The 24,555-nt window shown below is 42.7% G+C and overlaps 1 protein-coding gene across 3 annotated transcripts in view; it reads right to left on the bottom strand.

The window, feature by feature from the left end:
• Window positions 1-23,527, bottom strand: part of Trpc4 (transient receptor potential cation channel subfamily C member 4) — a 162,869-nt gene extending 139,342 nt beyond the window's left edge. For 2 of the 3 annotated variants that reach the window (XM_051157135.1, XM_051157137.1), the window contains exon 1: window positions 23,211-23,527. The gene's annotated coding sequence lies outside the window, so the exon portion shown is untranslated. Of the gene's footprint in view, window positions 1-3,915; window positions 4,033-23,210 lie in introns of those variants that run through there. The other variant, XM_051157136.1, reaches the window with a different exon arrangement.
• Window positions 23,528-24,555: the final 1,028 nt, after the last annotated feature.

Raw genomic sequence — 24,555 nt, 5'->3', positions numbered from 1 at the left:
GTCCTGTGGAAGAGCAACCAGTGCTCTGAAGCACTAAGCTATCTTTCTAGCTCCCTAACAGGATCAGTTCTTGAGGGACCCACAACAGTGGCTGCACACCGTCGATAGATCTTAGTATGTGCTGGGCACTCTGCCAGTGTTTTACATAGATCGTCTGGTGTTACTCACTCTGTGTCAGAAGGGTTTTAGTACCGCACAGATGCAGAGACACACACTGTTAGATCCAAGTGTTTCCCCTGAAGCCGTACAAATGCTAAAGATGGAAATTGGATTGGAACCGAGGTCGTGAGGCTCCACACCCTGCACACTTCACCCCTGCTCTCTGCTGCAACTGTGTTTTGAATGGCCCCGCTGCTAGCACTGGCAGTACTTCATACAGGGCGATTCCCATCTGGTCACTTCAAAGTCAGTGGAAGCCACAAAGCAGCTTCCAACAGAAAACAAGGTAACCCTGCATCTTGGGTAAAAGAAAAGGAGGATGCTCTGTTGTTTGGCACTGTTTTCCAGAGGTCCTTCCTGACTTCAAGTCATCATCATTACTAGAGAAAGTCAAATCTCCTGGAGGAGGCAGGTCCTGGCTTTAACCCAAGCCAAGTCAGGAGGTAGAAGCAGGTGGATGTCTGCAAGTTCAAGGCCAGCCTCACCTATGCAGCAAGTTCTAAGGCAGGCAGGGATATTCAGTGAGATCCTACCTCAAAATGGTAGGGGAAGGGTAGAGAGAAAAACTCAAATATATTCAACAGCAAACATAAATGCTAGGAACTGAAAACACCATAATTATTAACTCCATGGGTAAAGTGCAGGAAACTAATTTATCTGGGTTAGTTTTCAACACTGTGTCAAAATACCCAGGGCAAATAACTTATAGGAATGAAATGTTATGACTTTTTATTTCATGGGTTTTGGTCCACCGTATGTGGGCCCAGGTGCTCTGGAATGTCTAGAGACGTTAAGTGCCATGAATGCACGTAGCAGAGAGGCCATCTCACCTAGGGTAGCCAGGAAACAGAGGCAGAGAGATGGGAACTGAGGTTTAAGGTCCAACTATGCACCCCCAAAGTCACCCCAAAACAAACTGCCACCCATGAGGCCCAATCTTGTGAAAGTTCTGTCTCATTCACGCAGTGCCACAGGCTGGGACCACGCTTTCCTCATGAGTGCTTTGGGGACACTAACCATTCTACAACCAACATGTCTCAAATGTTCCTCCCCTTGGTTCTAGTAAGGCATCTAGTGAGTGTTGCTAATGTGTGAAGGCAGTCCTTGTGTGCGGGTGTACGAAGGAGTTAGTTTGAGGTGAGCTGTTTTCAAAGCAGTGGTCAAAGGATACCCACAACCACTGTTTTCCTCAAAGCAATCTGACGAATGGGGAGAAAGAATGCTTTATGACTACCAAGTATAAAAAGATCCAGACTCATCTCTCCCCACCCTGCTGCAGGAGCTCTGCCCCTTCTCTCAGTGTCTTAGGCTCTGAGGCACTGGGTGTGATGACTTAACACCCCATTCTTAGAAGGGGCGGCGGCATAAGTCTCAGAGAATGGTCCAAAGAATACAAAACAGTAATATCCACAAAAACCATAGCAGAATGCTTCAAGAACAACACAGAAAATGACTTCCAAGGCACCGTCCTACTTTGTTTCTCTGTTCCGTGATAAAACATTGACCAAAGGCAAGCTTTGGAGGGAAAGGGTTAATGTGCCTGACAGGCCACAGCTCATCATCAAGCAAGCAAAGCTGAGGAAGTCACTCCAGACAGGAACCTCCAGGCAGGAATTGAAGCAGAGACCATGAAGGAATGCTGCTCATTGGCTCATTTTCCAGTGCCTTCCCAGAATTCTAGCACACAGAATGGCCTGCCTAGGGTTACGGCTGTACCTCCCACAGCTGATGAAAACTTCCTGATCTAAACACCATCTTGTTTTTCCCCACACCCAAGCTAACCAGGTACAGTAACTCTACTTGGGCTTCAGGATCGTTCCAGGCCACCAGCTATGCTCAGAATTAGAGATGCATCTTCAGGGTAAATAATACTCATTTCTATTCAAACAGTCCAGATTTAAAAAATAATACAAATAGCACCCTAAACTAGAGATGCTCAAAAGTATCATGTCTGGGACTAGAGAGATGGTTTGCTGGTGAGAACACTTGGTTCACAAGAATGAGGACCTGAGGTTGTATCCCAGCATCCACCTGGTCCCTGTGCCTGCACTCCGGCACCACGGAGAGTGTGGTGGAGACAGGCATGATGGAGACCCAGGATTGCTGGGTTTGATGGCGGACAACCTAGCTGAACAAATCGAACTCAAGTTCAGGGACCGAACTTGCTTCAAAGGAATAAGGTGGTGAGTAATAGTAAGATCTGCAATGCCCTGTTCTGGCTTACACACATGTGTAGAAGTGTACACACACACACACACACATTCAAACACATTGTCACACTCATTTTTCAGCATCAATGAAATAATGACAATGAGCAAGCTCATTGAGAACTCAGACCTCTATCATACCTGAGTCACAATCATAAACTTAGTACCCTGGCTAGCAAAAATATCTGCTACCATGAACCCTACAAATCTTCCTGAAGACTTGTTCTCCCTCTGCCATCAACATTCCCCTCTGGAAAGGGCTGTGGTTCTAACCCACAAAGGGGCTCAGCTCCTTGGGCTAGCTCAGTAGATGCTCAGTGCTCTGCCATGTCAAGGGGGAAATGAGCAGATGTCAGCATTTCTCCTTCCGTCCCAGATGGGCCACGAGTCCTCATCGCTTTTGTTTGTGTAAATTCTCTTTCTGAAAGAAGTGGAAAATTGTTTTACAGGAGAAAAAAGTGCCCAGTCCAAGGTAATTAGTGAAAAGTTTTAAAATCTCAAGCATTATATTAAGAGGGTGTCAATTAATTTAAGTTTTCAAAGCTCTTGATTTCAATTTTTTAAACCTTTCAAAAGACACTTTTGATATCCTGGTCACAGACCCCTAAGCCCTGACAGGTGGTAAGGCTGTAGTTTTCTCACGTGTCTCTACTTTGTTCTCCTCTGATGGATCTCTCTATTCAGAATGAAAAAAAACAAGGAAGACAGCTCCCAGGGATATAATAATCTACATATTCAAAGCTTTGCCTCCAAATTACAGTCACAGAGAGTGTGATTTGAATGATTCGCCAAAATGACAAAAGACCATGGCCCTTTAAAAATTCTTTTAGTGAAACTGAAAAGGAAAGCATTAGCAGGTGTGTCTCCAGACACACAGGTAGATGCTGTGTGACTCATTAGAAGTGGGGAGTGTGGTGTCTCCTTCAGCAGCCAATGCACAAGGTATACAGTGCATGAACAAGGCAATTCTAGTGCTAAGCTTAGGGCAAGTGACGCTAAGGGTTTGGAGAAGACATTTTGGTGGACCTCTGATGCACACCAATGAAAGACTGACCGCTTTAGTTCTAGGAGTGTGGCTTCTCCGAGACAGCCTCGCGCTGTCAGCTCCTTTCCGTCACCGCCTCAGCTGTGTTAGAACCATCCACACAGTGGCCTGTTCCCACCACAGTTTCAAGTCCAGTTATGTTCTGAGTCAAGGGACCCTGATGTGATACACTGCAGTCTACTCCAAGGCGCAGCTAATTGTTTCTGTCAGACCTTTTCCAGTCCTGCCTCTCTTCACCTGTAGACATCAGAGGCCCCCCTAAGCAGCACCTCACTCTGGCCTCCTTCTCAGTTCCTCACAGACAACTCTCCCTGCAAGCGCCGTTCTTGTGACGTGAGGCTCGGGATATCATGTGGACATTTTTAATGAGCTGACTAACATTTTGCCCTTTATATAATTTTCTGTTATCAGAAAATAGGTTTGGGGGGAACTTAAACACCTACGATAGTAAGACTTGGTGTGGATTTTAATATTTGACCACTGAAAAAAAATGTGACTACTGACCTTCCTGTAACTGGAGACGAAGAACTGACAGAATCGTGTTAGCAGTGTAGAGAGAGGGGCCAACATCGGATGGGTAGTCAGTCCCTGAAGATTCAGAGTAAGCTCTTCTTAATCTACGTCAACACCCAAGTTACAATAATCGAAACGTGGTAAGACTGTCTAGCCCAGCTAAAAGAGGATTAAGTCTCTTGCCTTGTGTTACTTTTTTTTCTAATTTTTATATATTTACTTATCTTTCCATTCCAATAATTTTACAACGGATCTTTTAGATATTGTATCTGAATACAGAGAAATAACAAAAGATTTATTCATGATACAGTTCTTGAGATTTCTTTTTAAAAGTAACTGATGTATATGCTATAAAAATATTAGCACACTAATTTCCTGCCCACCCCCACTATGCAGACAGCACTGCAGGAAAAGTGACTATGTGGGGTAGCCGAGACACAACACACACTACCTAGATTATATCTTGCCCCATTCAGAGATAAAATGCGATCTTATAAAAGTCTATAGTAACAAAAATGAAGAACCATCTCTTCACAAGGTTGGCAGGCCCCTTTAGTCAGTTAAGAATGAGAATGAGAAAGAGTATTTGCAGAAAGAGAACCAGAAATAGGCTGGAGGCCACAGGCTACTGCACCTGATGGCAGACAGAGACACAGAGTCGGGAGAGGGTCCTCACCAGAGCAGAAACCATCAACACAAACTGTGAGGAATGACCACAAGCCAGGAGTAGATTCTCCTGAAAGGATTTGAAGGAATAGTATTGAGCACTCACAGAGGGCCGGGGATGGTTCCTTCTTGCAAGAGTGGAAAACCAGAGTAATTTGCTGGGCTAAAGGTAAACTACAAAGAAGGTTCTGGTGTGGTAGAGGCATGCAGTTGGTCCTTGCCTATGTCATGTGACCAAGCTCCAGTGAGATCTAATCTGTCCTTTGTAATTTAACCAATCTGCAGAACAAAATTCAAGGTTACTTATGAGGACATAAAAATGTGCAGCATCCAACCAATTGCGATGGTTATCGTCTAATTAAACTTAGAAATAATAAAAGGATATCAAAATTGTTATAGCTCTATCCCAGACAGTGGGGATGGCTGGGCAGTTAAGCAGAATCATAGAAGGGCTCAGAAGGATGAAATGAGCATCCTAGAGGTAGAAAATGCATACATGAGGATGGGACTCATGGCAAGTGGATGCTTAAAGAAATTATCTATATGCAGAGTAACAGAATTTATGCAGATCAGGGAGAGGGAGAGAACAGTCAGCAGTTAGGGCACACTGTCTCCCAGGGGACTAAGTCCACACCCATCACCCATAACCATAACTGTCTGCAACTCCACCTCCAGGAGGCCCAAGGCCTCTGGCCTCCATGGGCACCAGCGCGCACGCGTGCACACACACACACACACACCACATCACACACACACATGCACACACCACACACACACACATACAAACTGAAAATAAGTATTTTTAAAAGAAATGGCACAAATCAGCATAGAGAAAAATTATTTTAGAATAAAAGAAAAAACAATAGTGAGCTAGGGGACACATCCAATCACTCAAATACAAGTTTAATTAAAGCCTCTGAAAGGGAGAAAAAGAAGGCTAGAAATATATTTTTAAATAAATGTTTTTGTTTCATTTTGATAGAGCTTTTTTTGGGGGGTTTCAGTTTATCTATGACAATTTCATATGTGTGTACAATGCATTCTGAATACTCTTCCCCTAACCTCTGGCTCCCTCCCTGACAGGCTTTTTAAAAATTTAATATTTAACTTTAGTTGATGTGGGTGGGTGTTCTGTCTGCATGCATGGCTGTACACCACATGCACGGAGTGCCTGCAGAGGCCAGAAGAGGCCACGGGAGGGTGGGGGCATGGTGGAATGCATGGCAGCTGCAACCCCTCACATTTCAATAAATCAAGAAGCAGAGATCTGGCAACCATTCTACTCTTTCCTCCTAATGTGATCTGGAATTCCCACCCAAGGAATGGTACATTTAGACTGGGTCTGTCTTCCTCCCTCAGTTCACAGCATCTGAGAACTTCCTCACACACATACCCGAACTACATAAACCAGGTGGCTCTAAAGTTCAATCAAATTAGCAGTGAAGAGCAGCCAGTGAGGCATCAACGGCACTACCACAGCTCTCAGGTGTTGCTAAACAATCAAATTCTACCAATCACAATCTCCCATTCTCTCAGAAGACTCAGTACAAACCAGTTACATTTGAGTCTGAAATATGGTATTTTTATTAGTTAGGTCTAAATGATGACTTTTAAGACACACACTTTACCCACACAGAATTTCTGTAACCAAAAGATAAAATGCACCTTCCTGTGTTTTGATGTTTGTGTTTTCTTCTGCAACTCTGTCCATGGTCTTGTCAGTAGAAACTCCGGGATGATAAAAAATTGAATAAAATACAGGCTGCTTCTAGAAGAAATCCATCAATTATTAAATGCTGTTTCTTCATCATTACTGTCAGGTACCTGGTGTGTGTGTGTGTGTGTGTGTGTGTGTGTGTGTGTGTGTGTGTGTGTGTGTGTATGTATGTGTGTGTGTGTATGATTGTAAACATATATAGTAAACATATATAGTACTCAATAGTGCAATATGTGCGTGCATATATAATAGATATATATTGCAAAATGAAGTGTGTATATATTATTTTATGACAAACCTGTATGCCATCAGAAGTAAATATGTCTCAGTGGTAAAGTGCTTGCCTCACCTAGTGAACTGAAGGCTTTAGGTTCAATCTCAACCACTCAAAGGGGCAAGAGGGATTGGAAAAAAAAGATGATACAGGTGGGAAAACTGGTAAGCTGGATTTCACCAACAGTAAAACATTTTCCTAGGGTTAATATGAAAAATGGCAATCTACGTAATTGAAAATATTTGCCTGCCAGTAGCTGGTAAATATCTAGTACAGGATATATATATGAAGATGGTAGAAAACGGACAAGGGCAAAAGGAGGGACGGAACTTGAAAAGGCATCCATATGGCAACAGGGAATACAGAAAGGTGTTCAACATTGTTAACCAGGGGTGAAATGCAAATTAATACCACACTGGAGGATCGCTAATAGGGTGTTTGAAATTTTAAAAAAAAATTAAATACCCAAGGTTGCTGGTAAGAGGTGCAAACCCCAGATCCTTCAGACATGGCCGGTGAACCTCTGAAGAGGAGAGGTACTGTGAAGAGGGACACTGTGAGGGGAGACACTCTGAGGGGAGACACTCTGAGAAACAGCACTTCATTAAAGACATAAACATGACGAGTCAACATTTACACACTGGGCAGGTAGCCCAGAGAAACGAAGATATCTCACACACAGATGGCTACACCAACTTTATTGGTGACAGGAAAAAAAAACAAAACAAAACCAAAACCTGGAGGTAAGCCAATGTTCCCCAAAGGGTGAATGGTTAAATATAAGCTGGTCCATCCATATTGATTGTAAAATAGACGACACAAACTGTCGATACCCACAATGCCCTGAGAGGAATCTTACAGGCGCTATGTTGAGGGACAGAAGGAGCCTCAAAAGGATACATATTGTATGATTTTCTTCATACAATAATCACTACCTGAAAAAAAAAAAAACAACTATAAGCATGAAAAACCTGCTGAGTGATTTCTCAATTTTATGTGTGGTACCCAGGCAAAATATTTAAATCAGGAAGCAAACTTTATGTGAATCAAGTTTAAAGCATTTGAAAATGAAAGGAGAGAAAGATTTGAATACTGGTCCCACACGAAGTGGTTTGTAAGCAACAGAATTTTTTTGGTCCTGTTTCTTACTTGCTTGTAATGAAGGCTAAGATAAAGGTGCTGCTAAGTTGGTGCCTGGTAAAGACTGGCTTCCTAGCTCCTAGAAGGCATCCCACTACCTCTGGGAAAATTTGCTTATGTTCCTCCAGATATACCAGGAAGCTGGCTGAGACGTCACCACAGAGCATTGCCAGAACCTAGAGGAAACTTGTAAATTCCCTGGAAGCTGTGTGTGTAGCCGCGGAGATCCAGGATGCTGATGGGGTAAAGTGAGCTTTTGGATTAACGTGGCTTCCATCCAGCCTATGTTGCTATCCCACCTGAGATGGAAGCTACGGTTTTCCCACACCGCAGAATGCTACTGAACAATAATATGTTGGGGACCAGGCTGGTCCAAGGCTCGCTCAAAGACCCTGACAAAAAGGACAAGAATGCTAGTTTCGTGTCCTTGGCCAGGGCCAGACTTGGCAAGGTCCAGTCTGAGGTTGAGGTCAGGCCTTCGAAGGAGCTAAAGTTTCAGCTCATATAAACCTCATGTCCCCCCAAGCACTGAAGAGACTGGAATCATCAGCCCCACTGTATGCTTGATCTGCAAGGCATTTGAGATACCCTGTGTTTCTTTGGAATTGTTTGATTTGCTCAATTGTGACTTCATCCCATCATAGTACAGTGTTCTGTTGACTCCATCCTATTACCCCCTGCAAACTGCATTATAAGATGCTGTAGCTTTTTTGTTTGTTTATTTGTTTTGGGGTTTTTATTTTTATTTAAGTAATTTATTCAGATTACATCTCAATTGTTATCCCCTCATTTATATCTCCCCATTCTCCCCTCCCTCCCTCTTTCATCCTATTCCCCTCCCCTAAGTCTGTGACAGAAGGAGACCTTGTCCCCCACTATAAGATCACAGCCTATCAGGTCTCTTCCTGGTAGCCTGCTTCCTCATCCTCTGAGTGTCACCAGGTGCTTTGTGTTTTGAGACAGGGTTTTTCTGTGTTGCTTTGGCTGTCCTGGACTCACTTTGTAGACCACACTGGCCTTGAACTCACAGAGATCCATCTGCCTCTACCTCCCCAAGTGCTGGGATTATAGGCGTGCGCCACCTCACCCGGCCGATGCTACAGCTCTTAATACACTTGCTCGCATGAGCCATCAGCTTACAGAAGACTTCCTGATCCCAAACCTTCCATCTTCTTTCTATTTTCATCCCCAGTCCACACTCTCTCTCAGGAACCGGTCACTGAAAATGGCCTGAAGGTCTAGATCAATAAATGCACACAGCTTGGAAAATCTCATTGCTGAGAGCCGGGATGTCCCTCTGAAAAGGAAGCCTGTATCTGTCTTGGGCTATGTGAGTTTAGGCTGTTGACCATGCAGTGAGCTCCTTTGTGTGGTGGCACACATCGCTTCAAAAGGTTAAGGACCATTTCAATCAATCAGTTGTGAGCTAATGACAATAACTTTATGGGCATGAGCAACCCGCAGTGAGTCTAAGATCTAACTCCACATGGTCTTCTGGGCAGACCATCTAGAGGCGTTTCACTGAATTTGACATACACTAAACTGGAAGAAGCATTGCTGGGGAGAGGAGGAGGTGCCCCTTAGTATGCCCAGTTCTAGAACACTGAAACTCCCAACCTAACTGTATTGGTACTGAGCTGAGGCCCTGCCGTGTAAAATGCAGTTGTATCCAGCTGTGGTTAAGGAAGACAGTATTACATCTCTTAGTTTATATTTAAAACCAATCAACAAACACGTCAATGACAATCCACACTGCACACAGTATAAATAGGGTCTGATTCATTCAGGTCACATTGACTATATATAGTACATATATTAATTGGATGTTTTAATAATGATATTGTTGATAGAAACAGGGTGGGTGACTGATAGGCAGGTTTATAAAGAGCCTTTAATCTGCATTCAATATAGTGGTTTTGTCTATCTGTATAAACTCTTTCAGGAAATCCATTGCATCAAGCCCTAACCAAAGCACCACAAGGAGAAGTGATTCCTAGCACCCCCTTTTTGTATTTATTTCAAAAGAAGCTTGCTCATAATATAATAGGCCTGTAAACCACAGCACAATGACAAAGAGAACAAATTACTACTTTTTTTTATATTACCTCTACTTTTTTGTGCAGTTAATGGTGTGCTTGCTTTCCATAGGAGAGCTATTACTTAGAAGTTATTTGTGCTAGATTAATATGACTGCACATGGAACTTATTTAATGCCACCTAGGCACAAATGGTTTTAAGTTCTCAATGTCAAAGAGTTTGTGACTCTTACACAGGGCATTAATTTTGGTGGCAATGACAAAAACTAGCAGGTTAATAATCTAAAAAGTATCTGTCATTGCTGTAGTTATCTCTATGGGTTGACTTATGAATTATTTCATCGTATGGATATAGTTTTTCTCATAGACATTCTAACTTAATGTTTTGAAATAAGTATCAAATGAAAACACCACACTTCTGACTAAGCTGTGCTGGTGGGCTAATTTCTTCTGAAAAAAATTAGGAAATGCAACATGACTAAAAACAAGGTGAGTTTCTGGCTCCCTTGGGGCTTGAAGATCCAACATCCTAGATGGAGGAAACCTCACCGAGGGAAGGACTGTCCCCACCAAAGTCCTCCAAGTCTTGGTGAGATGCTCCATAACCAGGAGTGAGTGCTGTGCTTCATGGGTTTTGCTTAAGACGCTTATTTAAAATGAAGTGAAGGAAAGGAGAGAGAAAACTACAAAACTTCAGGAGAGCAGTCTGAATGATTTCACCATGAGAGGAGGAGGCCAAATTTATCATTCTAGTCTCTTCCAAGGGTCTATGTGTTAAAGCTTGGCCCTCACCCCAGGGTATTATTTGTTTGGAGTGAAATCTTTAAGAGATAATCCTATTGAGGAGCCTTTACATCACTGGGGCCACAAAGGAGTCTCTGTCTCTTCCTCTGTCCCTTTGTTTCTCTTCTGAGATGTAGGCTAAGCAGCTGTCACGCCCAGTTGATTCTGCCCTGGTGCTCTGACACAGGACGGAAAACAGGGATCATCAGTAATAGGTTGGAAGCACGAAAACTGTGACCAAAGCTAACTTTTATTTCTGCATTTATTACCCTGGGTATTTGCTACAGTAAGAGGAAGCTTGTCACACAAATCTGCATGGAGGAACCGGCTTCATGAAACTATACCAAAATGCCCAGGCAACCTGTGTTCTAGAAAGTACAGGGCCACAAGTCCAAACATGAGCTTCCAGTTTGCCCAAATTCATGGCTTACAATGATTCACTCTCACAGAAGGTCCGTTATAGAAGATGAACCGTCCTTTCCAGAGGAAGGTGACAAAGCTTTGCAATTTTTCTGATACCCATTATCTTAGGTATGGCTTCTACTGCTTAGATGAAACACCATGACCAAAAGCAACTTGGAGAAGAAAGGGTTTGTTTCTTCTTACAGCTCACAGTCCATCATCTCGGGAAATTAGGACAAGAACTCACAGCAAGAACTGAAGCAGAGGAACGCTGCTTCCTGGCTTCTTCCTATGGCTTGCTCAATCTGGTTTCCTGTAACACCAAAGACCACAAACCCAGGGGTGGTATCCCAACACTGAGCTAGGCCTCTCACATCTATCATCAACAAGAAAATACACCAAAGGCTTGCCTACACGCTAGACTAGTGGGGCCCCTCAATTGGGGCTCCGTCTTTTACAATGACTATAGTTTGTATCAAGGTGATGTAAAATGACAGTCTACATACTGGGAAAAGGCTTTCACCAACCCTAATCCAAGAAATGGCTAATATTCAAAATATATAAAGAGCATCAAACCAATCATCCAATTAAAAATTGGGGTACGGAGCTAAACAGAGAATTCTCAACAGAGGAACATCAAATGGCCGAAAAACACTAAAAGAAATGTTTAAGGTCCTTAGTCATCAGGGAACTGCAAATCAAAATGACTCTGAGATTCCATCTTACACCTACCAGAATGGCAAAGATCAAAGATTCAAGTGACAGCACATGCTGGCGAGGATGTGGAGAAAGGAGAATACGCTTCCATTGCTGGTAGGAGTGTAACTTATACAATCACTTTGGAAATCAACCTGCCACTTTCTTAGAAAACTGGGAATAGGTCTACCACAAGACCCAGCCCTACCACTCCTGGGCATATATCAAAAGATGCTCCACCATACAACAAGGACACTTGCTCAACTATGCTCATAGTAGCTTTATTCATAACAAGCAGAATTTGGCAACAACCTACATGTCACTCAAACGAAGAATAGATAAAGAAACTGTGGCACATTTACACAATGAAATACTACTCAGCTGTTAAAAACAAGGAAATCTTGAAAGTTTCAGGCAAAATGATGGAACTAGAAAAGATGATCCTGAGTGAGGTGACCCAGACCCAGAAAGACATGCATGGCATATACTCACTTATAAGTGGATATTAGCCCAACATAGATGACCTCTGAGAGACTCCACCCAGCAGGGGGTCAGGACAGATACTGGGACTCCTTGCTGGACTCTGGGCAAAGCACTGATAATTGTGGGGAAGGACCCAGAAGGTTCAGGTGCCCCACAAGGAGACCCCTACAAGTCTGATCTGTACACAGTGGTACCTGCACAAACTATTGCACCAACCAAGGAAAATGCATGCAGTAAACCTATAGCCCCTGTTCAAATCTAGACAATGGACAGCTCATTCTCCACAATTGTGAGGAGAGTGAGGACTGCCTCTGACGTGAGTTGTCCTTTATTTAATGACTTCACCTTGGTGGGCAGACCCAGTGGGCACACAGAAGAAGGAGAAGCAGGCTATCCAGATGAGCCCTGATAAGCTGTGGTCATATGGTAGGGGTGGAGGTCCATTTGTACCAGAGAAGCTAGTGTTTTTAACCACTTAACCCTCTCTCCAGCCTCCTACCATATCAAATTTATCTTAAAACAAAAAAAGAAAGAAACATTCTATGAAAATATACTAACGCATAACTTTCTTGTTGGAGTTATCCCTATTCATTTTTAAATACAAGAATAGTCATAAGGAGAAACTTATGAAGGCTGAAGAAAATATGAGTACCAGTAATAAAATGCAAGAATGTAGTTTAACAGAAGTTAGAACAGAGTATGGGGGAAACGCCATTTGGGAAAACAGGACTATAGAAATGTCCAGACAAAGACACAAAGAGCAGAAACCAGTAGAAAATGCATTAAAAGAAGAATTAAAGGATATTAACAGCATGCCATAGAGTAAAAAAGAATCTAGACATGTATATTTTGTCACTTTAATGGAGAAAGAAATGATGATGATACAAAATTGTGTATGAAAATATAATAGCCCTGATTTTTCAAAACCCATAGACATGAATCAAATCACTTTATTAAGTGTTCTATGAGCTAAGCAAGATGAATACAAGGTGTATTATTTTATAGCTGATAGAAATGAAATGGTGGGGGCTGGAGATAATGCTCAGCAATTAAAAACACTAGTGTTTTTGCAGGGACGCGGGTTTAGTCTCAGCACCTACAGGATGCATTGCTCACAGCCATTTGTATTTCCAGTTCCAGGGGCATCTAATGCCCCCTTCTGGCTTCCAAGGGCACTACACACATGTGGTACACAGCCGTACATGCACATAAAATCTATTTTCGAAACAAAATAAAACTGAGCTGGGCATGGTGGGCCAAGTCTTTAATCCTAGCACTTGAGAGGTGGAGGCAGGCAGCTCTTTGTGAGTTTGAGGCCAGCCCTGTCTACATAGGGAGTTCTTAAAACAATCCAGAGCTGTAGAGTGAGAACTTGCCTCAAAAAACAAACCTACAAAAAAACAAAAAACAAAAAACAAAAAAACAAAAACAAAACAAAACAAAATAAAATACTTACAGAAAACATTTAAAACAACTAGAGATAAAAACAACTAAAAACGAACAATTTAAAAATCACATCTGACTTGTCAACAGAAATAACTGAATTAAGTATGAATTGAATTCCATAAATGTGTGAAAAGGAAATGAGTTTCCAGACCAGGACACTCTCCAAGTCAAAAGAATTTTAAACATGAGAGAAAATGGCTTAAAAGTCAATCATCAAAACAAGAAAGTTCATTGCCAGCATATACTAACAGTCACAGAAGAGACCTCTTAACCCCTTAGAAGGGCAGACAACGCAGAGGGAATAAGAGTGTCTGAGAGAGCGTGTGAAGGGATCATAGCAACCAAAAATGAAGCAGAAAAGGAAATAACATATATTAATGGTTGCTTTCCTTTTTAACTACTCATTTATTTATTTTATGTGTGTGTGTGTGCACGCCTCAGTGTGTGTTTGTGAATCACATGCATTCAGGGGCCTATGGAGGTCAGAAGAGGGCAGCAGGGCCCCTGGATCTGGAGCTACAGACAGTTTTCAGCTGCCAAGGTGGGTGCTGGGATCTGAACCCCAGGTCTACTGCAAGAGCAACAGTGCTTTTGAGCACCAAGGCATCTTGTCAGCCCCCATAACTGTTTTTCAAATGTCAGAACAAATCTATCGAGTTCAAGCTTCTTCCACCATACAAAACATGTGGGGTTGCTCAACACAGAAAACATATTCTCAAAAGACAAGCATACTATCCTTCCAATTTATTTTATCTATTCTAGGGTGATGGTAAAGAGAAAATAGCTCACTAAGCCGATATTTATTCTGTACTGATTAATCTGGCATTTACATTTCAAATAACTGCCTCACACTGAAAGTGTTGTTAAAAGTGTCAAGGAAATAAGTTGAATGTATTTATTGTATAAGTAGGAATTAAATTCTTAAACTTGTAAAAATAAATTATGTCCTATAATCAGTAACATCAATATGAGTACTATTTCAACATCAATAATCTATCAGGATGATCTGTCAACAATTTTCCAAAAGTTCATACATGTAAAACTCCATCCCATCACTACATACAGAAAGGCCTGGCATGGGTGAGGTACCAGGGAATACGCAGCTATGCTTGGCAACCCTGTCTGCTTTTCTCTAAGCATCTGAATCCCAGGACCAACTAGAAAACCAAAAATCCCATCAACAAGCAGAGGGCACACAGAGAATATGCAACAAACCTTAGCAACGTTGTAGATGAGCCATAAGCACACGCCACCCTTAGGACAGCCACCGTCTCTGGCTCAGTGCATGCTTATTTCACTATGACTAAATTTATCCAGCTAAATCACACAAATCCCAAGAGCACTTATAAAAGGAAAAGAATGCAACCTGCTTAAGGAATAGGAGAACTCAGTAATCACTTTCAATATTTGACTCGTCATCAATCCTATCATATCCATATGTGGGAGGATCTTAGCTTGCCTCTAGATCTGTATAAAAAAAGCTAAAATAAATCCTGCTTTGGTTCCATATTATAAACAAATAGATTATTATATTATATTATATATATGTTACCCAACAATGGCTCATCTCAAGCACTTGATTTGTTTAGGTTTTTCTCAGTGAGTTATATGTTTTCTTTGCAGATATTTTTTTTTCATCAGAGACTGAGATACTGTGACTTGAATTGGGTCTTCTGTATTTTGTGAGCAATTATGACCATTAAGCTTAAAAGGAGCAGCTTTTGACATAATCGTAAAAATTCTCAACTACGGAAATGCAAAGCCCCAAAGGAGAGCACTTAAGTGCGTTACCCAGTTAGTGTTTAACTTCTGGCTTGGTGGTTCACTGCAAAGTAGACGGAGCGCAAGGCAGCTCCTGCTTTTCAGGTAGAAGCTACTGATGTTTCTCATGATGGAAAGATATTTATTATAAGAACCATTATAATGAAATACTTTTTCATTAAAGCGTCCTTTATTCATAGAAGGGCAAAACCATTTGCTGGTTCTCTCCGTTCCGGGAACGTGCTAGAGTGCTAAATGAAAACGCAGCTCAGCTCTCCGAGCGCCTGCACACTGCAAATCAAAACATTAAGCTGTGAGGTTAAAATGAGCCAGAGAGCCAAACAAGCCCTTCCTCTCTGCCAGCTTTTTCATTTTTACAGGGCATGTACAGAGAGGTCTAATGGTAAATGTTCCTTCTCCTTAATTTCAGAGCCCATTGGAGCCTTCCTTTCAGGTGAGCAGTCTGGTCACTCTGTATAAATCACAGGAAAGAAAAATACTGCTTTTTATCATTTTAAAGAAACTCATTCACTATAGGCTTTTTTAAAATTTATTTATTGCATGTGCTTATGTGTTTGTTAGCACACACACTACTACAACTCATACGCAGACACCAGAGGACAACTGCTGGAGTCAGCTCTCTCCTTCTACCATGTGGGTCCTAGGGAGACAATTCAGGACATCAGGCTTGGTGGCCAGTGCCCTTACTTGCTGAGCCTATCTCATCAGCATACTTCTTATTTAGAGAGAGAGTGTGTGTGTGTGTGTGTGTGTGTGTGTGTGTGTGTGTGTGTTGGCGCGCGTGCACGTGTGTATATGTGTGTACATGCCCAAATACATAAATATATGATGTGTTTGTGTATGTATGTACGTTCCTGTATATAGGTGAAATTCCACATGATCAGATGTACTTGCCAACTACCACGGCTGCACAAGAGCACCTGATGTGTGGCTTTCAGTGTGTTCTTCAGGGCACCATCTTCCCTTCTTTTCGGCAGGAACGATGCTTTTGCCTAACAGGGCACTAGGAAGAATGACAATACCCAAAACTCAGTGAGTTCTTCACCCCGTGACTAACACACACTAAGCCACTGTGCTCATCTTGCCATTGAACTTTGAGGATTCATACTGGTATGTGGCCAGTTACTAAAGACAAATGTACTGAGAGTATATATTTTAATATTTAATTCAAATATTAAAATTTAATATTCAGAGTAAGTATTACAAATACATTTAATACTGTTGAGAAGAGCAACAGAGAAAAGGCAAAAAATACAATTCTTGCATATTGACTTAACTTATTTAAAAGAATGAATATTGAGCAGCCCAATCCACTGATTCTGAAGACAATAAACTTCGATTGGTAACTTCCAAAGTTCAACGATACACAATAAAAAAAAAAGACCAAAAATAAAAACAACATCCATACCTCCTACAATGGAGCATCATGTGCTAGCAAATTTAGGACATGAACTTTCAACTTAATTTGCTAAATATAATCGCAGACAGAGGCTATGGCTTCTTTTGGTTCAGCATGCATTCCTGGGAAACGTCTGTGCCTGGGCTCTTTCATTTCTAATTTCTCCCCTCTTGGCTCAGTGGAGAGGAAAAGTTTAGGAATTCTGGCATAGCAACATGTAAATCAAAGCATACCGATAATCGGTTATAGGAATCCTGTGACGGAGAGGCCCCCACAGCAACTAGGTGACTGAAAGCTCTATCTGTTGAATGGCCACTGGAAAAGTACTTTTCAGTGTAAGAAACTGTGTGGCGTCCATCACACATGTGTGTAAGGGGAATATTATTATAAGTTGGCTTCGTTAAATAACTATGCTAAAAGTCATCTGTCACAAGTATGACATTATGAAAACATGAAAAATGAACTCTGCTCAGTTACAAAAGCAAAAAAAAAAAATCTATAGAAATTTAATTCTAGCCAGGCGTAGTGGTACATGCCTTTAATCCCAGCACTTGGGAGACAGGTAGGCGGATCGCTGTGAGTTCGAGGCCAGCCTGGTCTACAAAGCGAGTCCAGGACAGCCAAGGCTACACAGAGAAACCCTGTCTCAAAAAAAAAAAAATTAATTCTGTAGAAATTTAATTCTAGCCAGGCGTAGTGGTACATGCCTTTAATCCCAGCACTTGGGAGACAGGTAGGCGGATCGCTGTGAGTTCGAGGCCAGCCTGGTCTACAAAGCGAGTCCAGGACAGCCAAGGCTACACAGAGAAACCCTGTCTCAAAAAAAAAAAATTAATTCTGTTGCAAACTCACATACTTCTAAACATCTTCATTTCTTAAAGGTGTTTGTCTTGTTCCAAAGCAGGCCTTTACACACCTGAAAGGCAGACCTAGCAAGGCCTTTGCCTATGTTTATACTTGAGACATTGGGACAGAATTGCAAAAGTCAGTAATGTGGGCTCTGGGCACTAACAACCGGGAACAGAACAGAAAAGTTATTCTAGACATAGGGAACTCTGCCAGAAAATTCACAAACCCACGTGTCACTCATCTGCCTATTCAATTATTCATTTACTGAGAGACAGTAAATATGTAAGGGGATGGGTGGCATTTTAGGGTTAAATTTCTGATTAATATTATGTGCATTCAAAGGCTTTATCTTTCTGTGTGTAGCAACAAATTTTGTATATAATCTTTCCATTTCACATGCACGTATCCTTTTACAAATGCCATGCCAGATGTACTGCAATATCCTACCAACTCTCAAGCATATCTTCTAGAATATTAAATACCAAAAGGCATAAAGTAAATAGTTAAAATGTCAGAAAAAAAATGGAGACAAAGCCACGTGTCTTAACACTCTATATAATAGTGATAAATGGAATATAAATCTAGCATGTCTTAACTTGACTGTTTTCTCCATGAAGGCATGTTACCAGTAGTTAAGACACGGTGAGGTTTGTGTGAAAACTCATCTAAGAAGCTCTTTTCTATGCCAGGTGCGGTGCTGCACAACTGTAATCCCAGCCCTCGGGGAGGCAGAGGCAGAAGGATCACTGAGAGTTCGAGGCCAGGATGGTCTACAAGAGTCCAGGACAGAGAAAAAAGAAGGAAGAGGAAGAAGAGGAGGAGGAAGAGGGGAAGTGGGAGGAGGAGGGGGAGGAAGCGCTTTTTTTATTTAATGAAAAATGTGTAATCTTGAACTTTATCCCATGTGTTTTATACTTACATTGAAGAACAAGAACCTGAGTGAGGCCTGTGGTTTCACTGGAGTGTGTGTGCACCATATACAAAGCCCTGGGTTCAATCTCCAGCACAGGGAAAACTGAAAGGGCAGCAGCCTGCATGAGCTGAGCAGCTCAGCTCCTCTTCCGCTTCAAGGATGTTGTCTCCAGTTGTATCCTGGTGAAAGGAATGTGGGCTCTACTCCCATGTTATAGCATTACAAAATACTAAAGAAATAAATAGTTGGAAAAATACAATTAGTTTTTAGGAAATAAGTGAAAATGTAATTTTATTTTTCAGGGATATTTGCTTACTTCCTTTGGTTTTTGTTCGGTTGGCTGGTGTTTTGGTCTTTGCTTGCTTGTTGTTTTTAATTTTGTTTTGTTTTGTTTGTAACAAGCTATCATGCTATAGCCCAGGCTGTTACTGAATTAAAAATCCTTCTGCTTCAGCCTCCTGAATGCTTAGATCACAGGTATGCATAGGATTTTTTTCCCCATGTCACTGACTCACCGTAGAGTCAAACTGGGATGCTTGGGCAGTTCTTCTTTGTCAACTTGCTAAAAAGTGACCACACTTCAAATTCAAAGCAGAAGGGAAGCTAGTGAGCGCTGGCACAGGTGCTCAGAAATACAAGCCCCTCCCTGCTTCATCTCTCCTGTCCTCTGCAACTCTCCCTGTCCAAAGAATTAATTAGGGTAACTTCTTCAAATTCTTTGAAAAGGTAAAAGCAGGCTAAAGGCAGTAGTTAATTAAGGCCTATCATTAATTTTACTAGAGTTACTATTCAAAGAGAATACTTTGTGCCAGATAAAGGCCTACTGTTATAATAGTATCTAAATTAATTTTAAATTTATTCCAGTTTGGGGACTAAAACTGTGCCCATATATATATTCTATTTCAGGAAGTCATCACTGTGTGATATTGTGGTGTTGTGCACAAGCTAACATTGGAAGGAATACTATGTAATGTGGCTACAATAACAGGTCAAATCGTCGGACTGTCATCCTTCCTCCTTTTCTTAAGCTGGACTTTCAGAAACGCCACAGGGCTATTGAAAGGGTTTAAATACTTCACTGCATTTGCCAAATAATTCGTGGACCGAGATAAGTTCACATTGATCTATCGTCAATAGAAGCGTCTTCGACTTTTAGTTTTCCAGATGACTTTCTCTCTTCCTACATTGACTTTTCTGTCCCTGGGTCACTTTGTTGTTGTCGTCATGGCTGTCGTATGAAAGTTCTCCACAATCAAGTCTAAATGTGTGCTCGTTTGAAAAACACAGCCATGTTGAGCCTGTCTGTGGTTTAAAAAAAAGTATTCTTAACTCTCAAATGCTGAAGCTGTACAAAGAGAAGAGTGAGAAGCAGAAAACTTGGGGAGACTAAAGCTAACCCTAGAGCAAGCCATCACTGTAACCAGACGGGAATAAATGACCAAGTCCAGTGGGGTCCACACGAGCGTCAGTGGGGGCGAGAACGGATAGGGCGCAACCACGGGCTTCACTTGGGGTTGGCTCAACGCCAACTTTAGGAAGAGTCGTTTTAATAAAAGCTTGTGGTATTCGATGGGTCTTAAATAAGTCTGTGAGGCCAGTTTCTAATCAGCCCAGATAACACAAATTAGGAAGTCAAGATGTAGGTTGGAATCTGATCTCACAAGTGTCTGGTACTGATGATTTTAGAAGAAAAGTAACAGCCTGCCACTCCCCATTCACCCAGCTTGTTGTGTTTTTTTTGTTGTTGTTGTTTTGTTTTGTTTTGTTTGGTTTGGTTGTTTTTGTTTTTAAGCCAACAATGACATTTTTAAAAGAAAGCATTCAGCTCTGGTTTGTGGTCCTGGCGGCTCCTCTGTCATTCTCATGTGTCCATCTTCATTTATAAAATCTCTGATTTCTCTGTTCTCTGTAAGTTTATTATTGACCGTATGTATGCCTATTTTTATCTTTGCCACAGTGTATCCATTATGTAGGGACCTCATTTTAATCTGCAACTAATAAATAGAATGTGAATTTATTGAATTGGCAAAAGTCAGTCTGGGGATTAAATGGGAATTTAAGTAGAAGTGGGAATACAAGTAGAGTATCTCCATGAATGTAGTTTGGGGTTTTATTTTAATTCATAGAGGTAACGAGCAGAGACTCTTACAGGGACTGTAGCTCTTCATCGGCTCAAGTTGAAAATATAGTAAGATGTGCCTGGATGACCAAAAATGTTTATCATTTTTATCATAAAAAATAGTGACTATTAAAATATGATGTGTATATAAGTTTGTGTTTATCATAATCAGTTCAGAAACATCGATGTTTAAGTCTGGTCACTGCAAGTCAAGTTTTTAATGCCATGTGCTTCATACACATATCAGTAGATGCACCCACTGAGCACTGAAAAACGGCCTTCTGCCTTGTGCATCCCTCATACCCTGAAATGACACAACAGCTTAGGAACCGTGAGCTGCTACTGAAAGCTCATTGTGTTTCAGTCCTCTGGATGTGGGTGCTGGACCAGGCAGATTTTTAGCTCTTCGGATGGATATAACTCTTCAGGTTTGAAGTGTATACTCCAAACAAGAAAGACCTTCAAAGATCCACTAAACAGAAAGAATAAACAAGACGCTTCCATGATTCCAAGTCTCTTTAAAGTATGAACTGACTCAGGTCTATATTTTTGAAAAGCTCTTTGGCCTGTGACTGTTTTGATCATTGAAATAGCTACTTTACACATTTTTGATCTCGGCCTCTTAGAAATAAATATAACACAAGAATAAACAACATAAGAGTATTAAACATTGAAGCTTGTCAATCTAGCCTCACTCCTATCTTTGAGAACGGCTGTAAAGAGGAAAACTGAGATGTACATCATTTCTTAAGATGGGAGATTCTCAGAAAGGCTCCATGCTTGGCAGGGTTAACAAAGAGAGGCTTGCTTTCTGTCCAGCTAAGATCACTGATGCTTTGGTGGAACGTGCATGTTCCTTCCAGATCTAACTGATAAACTTTCCTAAGTTCGCACTCGCAAATCTTTTTATCATAATACATCCACTCAAAGGACTAGGAGCTAACTCTGGTGCATCCCTCTCAGCAAGCTGTCCGTTTTCTGTCTCTTTGTCTGTCTTGGCATTAGTCTACCATCCCTCCTCTGGCCAGTTGGCGTCAAGATTCCTATGAAACTTCAGGCAGGGCAAAGCTGCACTACTGTCTTAATGGGAAATCATGCCGGTTCATTCTCCTTCCACCTGTCCTAACCTTTATTAATCCAAGATACCCACATATCCTATGATACCCATTTACCTACCCCCCCCAACCCCACCCCCGCAGTCTGGCCCTGTAAACAACCAGCACCGATGGAGATTCTAAAGAGCTTCATTCACTTTAACCATGTCAAGCCCAAATTTGATCCTAATTCTAAATTTCGGACAGAATTATCCCTGTATCTTACTACTTTGTTTCTCTCAAATACTTGATGTTTCCTGGTTTACTGTGCAGATGAACAGAAGTAGGCGTTACAAATAGAACTTTAAATAGCAAATCGTAACATGGTTAACAAAACCGCCAACTCCTACTCCCAGTGTCTGAGTCTTTAAAAAAAAAAAATCCTCTGCTAAATCTTTTATACCTCTTAAAGAATTTTTAAGCGCTTTGCGTTGTGATAACTACGACAGAAAATCCAGCAATTCTGTGAGCTCCGGTGGTTTATTTTATCTCAGTTTTACAAGTCTGTTCTAAATTTCATTTTAAAGGCACAGCTAAGGTTTTTCTTCCCTCTTCCCACTCTTTTGGCTTGGTCGCTTACTCCGTAAGTTAACTTGATAGCATTTTATAGCCCCAGAATTTAACGGGTAGGGAGGGCTCCCTTGAGAAATCTCCCACAACAGGGACACACCACAGTGGCTGGTGAACACTCAACGTAATGACAAGGTCTTTGGTCACTCTGTCCAGTTCTACCAAGTGCTCTCTCTTTCTGGAGTCACAAAAGGCTGCTGCTCAGTTCGCAGCTGGAAACAACAAGTTGCTCCACCGGTCCAAGCAATCTACTCAAGTAACAAGCAGGGTCCCTGGCTCAGTTGGAATCTTGGTTGCCAGGAGAATTAGGAACCACCAAACCTGGTCCAGTTAACTATAGGCGTAAAAGTGCTTTGGCTGCTCTGTCAGAAGGAAAATGACGCAGAGGGGAATGGACCCACAGAACAGCGATCGCTGCCCTCCCCTCGTGCCCGCATCCTTGGTGCCCGTAGGAGAGTCCTATGGCTCACCATATGTGCCCAAAGACCTTGCCATTTCCACGCTCTCCGAACACATGGGAGGCTGAACACAAGCACCAAGCTCCCCAGCACCGCGGGGCGTAAAGGCTGGTCCTTTGTTTACCATGTAAATCGCACAAGGGGGTTCGCTCCTTGCCCCCATCCCTGACTCACAATGAGATTCAGAGAGAGCCTGGGAGGACCCCCAAACTCCCCCTCTGCCCAGGTCACTCAACAGAAAGCTTCGCAAAAGCCTTTCCCTGAACCTTAAAAAGCAAGCTTTAAAAAGAACCTTAAAAAGCTGCTGCACCCTGATGACACGTACCTGCCCCCCCTACCCCACCCTAGGGACGCCCGCCTCCCGCGGGGAAGCCTGCTTCCTAGGCGGCTTAGGAAACTTAACCAGTATTCAAAATGCGAGGCCAGCGTCTGGAGCGCGCAGACTGCACCCTCTCTTACCTGCAAAGTTGCAATCTGGTGGCTGAAGTGACCGCTTGGGTTCGGCGGGCGCGCGGCACCAGTGCTGTGCCTGGTGCTAGCGCAGCTGGTCAGTTCCGATGGGGTTTCCGTAGTCGCTACCGAGTTTTGGTGCCTTCCACGGGGAAAAAAACCCGCACGAAGCCGGAGCCCACGCAGCTGGCAAGGAACTGGGCGGAGTGAGGATGCTGGAGAGCCAGAGCAGGGGCGCGGGGGAGGGGCGGCCCGAGAGGGGGCGGGGTGCCCAGGACGACAGCCTCACCCACCCGGTTCAGATGCTCTCCTCGCGGCACTCCCCCTGGAAAAGTTGCGTTCCAAAGGTGGCCACTGAGAAGCCTGGAGGACCGCCCCCACCCACCCTGAGTCGGCCCGAAAGCCGGAGATGCGCATCCCACGCACCTCCCCCAAGAACCGGTAGAAAGGACCCACAAGCACCTCAACATGCCACCCAGGGAGCATCTCTCCAGGTCAGCCACTGAGCAGGGTGGCTCGCCACATGCCCATGCCGGCAGTCACCCATTTAAGTCGGTGGTCAAGGCCAACCCCGAGGTTTTGGAGGCTTGGCAGACAGAGATCCGGGCTTTGGTGGGGCCCAGCAAGGATGCCGAACTTCACTTGGCAACCGGACCCAACACTGGAAATCCCTGCTCCTACCGTTAAGTAAACATCCATGCAGCTGGTCAATTGATGGGACAAATTGTCTCTTCCCCCCCCCCCCCCCCCCCCACACCTACCCAGCTCCCTCAACTCTTGTAGCTGCCCTGGACACCTGGCACCCCCTCTCCTGTCCTCAAGGTGTCACACTTCCCTTGCTAGTTCGGGGATGTGCTTGCCTCTACTGTCAACAATCCAGATTATCGATAAATAAATGATAAACTATAGCGTCACATTCACTCCTACCTGGCTCCCTCTGAACAGCTAGCGCAGGAAACCAAGTTTCCCATATATTTAATCCGAAATCATGGGCCAACCTATGAGCTGGAGGTCCTAATGGCTGCAGGTGCGTGTGCTTGTCACTAGACTCAACACATTTAACTCTTATCTTGAAATTTCAAGACAACAGCTTATCTCTTGGTCGGCCTGTGTATTATTCATACACAAAAATAAGATCACAGTACAGAGGTGTAGCTTGCCACACTCCTGAGCCTTAGTCTGGTCATGATCTCAAGACCTGGAAAAACTTGACAGTACATCTCCTGAACAGCCTCAGCCTCCTGCAACTCTCTTTTCTCCAGGTTCTTTCCTTTTCAAAGCACACAAGTGGTGAGCTTCCTTCCCCCTTGCCTGTGGCATCCAGCAGCAGTAATTAATTTACTCCTGTTTCATG

This window comes from Acomys russatus, chromosome 15 (assembly GCF_903995435.1).
Source record: "Acomys russatus chromosome 15, mAcoRus1.1, whole genome shotgun sequence".
NCBI lineage: Eukaryota > Metazoa > Chordata > Mammalia > Rodentia > Muridae > Acomys > Acomys russatus.
Note: the sequence above shows the minus strand (reverse complement) of the source record. Positions and strands in the feature narration are given on the sequence as shown.